This window comes from Talpa europaea (genome assembly GCF_964194135.1).
Source record: "Talpa europaea genome assembly, chromosome: 4".
Classification (NCBI taxonomy): domain Eukaryota; kingdom Metazoa; phylum Chordata; class Mammalia; order Eulipotyphla; family Talpidae; genus Talpa; species Talpa europaea.
In genome coordinates, this window is record NC_140070.1 from 22,252,427 (window position 1) to 22,254,698 (window position 2,272).

The window sequence follows — 2,272 nt, forward strand, 5'->3', positions numbered from 1 at the left end:
TCTTGCTTTTGCATAAATCATGTTCTGTCACTGATATATATGGACATAAAGGAAAGCTTGGATCTTTTAACACAATTGATGTCCTGACTCCAGTTTAAAGCTTAATTTCCTATTTCTGTTCACCCATTTGGAATGTCTGTGGTTAGTTTGGTGACTAAGCTGATGAACTATATTTGCTGCTTTGATAATGATTCAATCTCAGTTTAGTTACATCAAAAAAAAAAAATTCCCACCCCAAAACAAACCCAGCAGAACAAAGACAAGTTAGGAGAAACACTCTACATTAAAAAAAGTCTTTGCATGTTATTGCTGAGATAAAGATAAAATAACTCTTTGGCATTGTTATAATATAGGAGTCATTTTCTTTATGGTCTTTGAACTCTAACATCTTAAATATCTTTAATGTTTGTAGGCAAGGGATAATGTTTGTAGGTAAGAGACACATAGTAGCATTCTATTTCTGACTTCGGTTACTGTTTTTTTTTAAGCCCAAGAGTGAAAACTGAAGCTTTATTTTAGAATGACTCTGTGCTATCTGCACATTCACTGTGGAGATGACTAATTTTGTATCCAATATAAAACCAGATTTTTTTTTTTATCTCTACAGCACTTGGAGTGATTATTTTCTTTAGAAAGTTATATCTCTTATCAACTTATTTCATTAGCATTAAAATTTTGTCTATTTCAACTCAGTTTTTCATGTATTTTTGAAGCGAAACCTTACTAAAGATGGTATAAAATTGACTTCACATTATTGGGAGTAGAGTAACTCACACTGTTGATTCTGTCTGGCACTAGGGGTAGATAGGTTTCATTGTTCTTTGTTCGTAGCATTTGCAAGAGGTTGGGTCAAACAACTGCAAGTAAAGAATCAATATAACACCAGGAATTGAAAACTCTACTCAACTGTTGGGAATGAAGTTTGGAGTGACACAAATCTTGTTTGGAGAGTTTACTGTGTGGTGCTGGGGAATTAATCTTTGACTGTAAACCTTCTTCTCTTTCCTTAATCAGATAAACTGTCTGGCCTGAAACACAGGTCTTTTCTTTTCACAGACATCTCTGTTTTCTCCACATAAGAGATTTTGTACAGCATGAGGATACATTCAGTCTAAAAGGAAAGCATCTTAGATTTGTATAATTTCATTCACCTTACAACAGCTGTGGAAAAGAGAAAATTACTATAAAGTGGTCTGATTGTTTTTTAATTTATTTTGGGAAAATAGGAGGTGAGAAGATAATTTGTATCTCCAACTTTGATCAAGTATAACAAAACAATTATTTTTAAAAAGGTATTTATTTCAGCAGTTTTTCCATAGAGGATACTATTAACAAAATTACTAAGTATCCCTTCACCAAATCACTATGTGCAAGTTAAGCTTAATTATAATGGTATAGATATAATGTTCACTTTATAATATAATGATATATTTTTATTTTTTCTTATCTATTTTTTATTTTTCATCTCTATAAAGCTAAATATTTTTTGTTTAAAATGTATTCTAATGTAATAATTTTTATTTATTTTTAAAACCAATTGTTGACCAAGTATTTGGCAATTAAATCACTTTTTTTAAACCCCCTCTCTTCCCTCTCTTTCTTCCTTTCTAAACTTCCCTGGATGTGAACTGTATAAATAAGTATCCCTTTTATTGTTGCACCATAGGACAGGTTTTATAATTCTTCTTATATCTTTCCTAATAGTTCTCTTAACAAATTAGTCAATTTGTTATATATGCTTTCAAATAATTTGTCTTTTACTAATATATATAATATTTATGTTTTATATCTTACAAACATGAATTATGATAATATATAAAATAATATTTATAAAATATATATAAGAATATACTTATAAAAATGGAGATGCATGAGGAAGAAAATGAACTATCCCACTAATGTGGTGGACAACTTCTGACATGTCCTTCAATAAACTTGACCATTTGGTATTTCCAGTTTTGTGAATTTCTTCTCCTAAGTAACTTGATTCTAACACATAAGTCAGATTGAGGGGGTATCACTTTTATGATTAAGTAATGAAGATCATATTATCTGTATTACCAGCAGGTACCTTCTCTTACTGTGTTGGATGAAGTAAGCTTGGAAATACCCACTAGTAAGGACCCACTGGCCACAGCCAACAAGAAACCCTCAGTCCAACACTCCTTGAGACAATGTGTCCTAACAACAACCAGGTCAGTGAGCTTGAAATGAATTCTTTCCCACTCATCCTTCAGAGGAGACCTCAGGCCTGGTTATAATGTGATTGTAC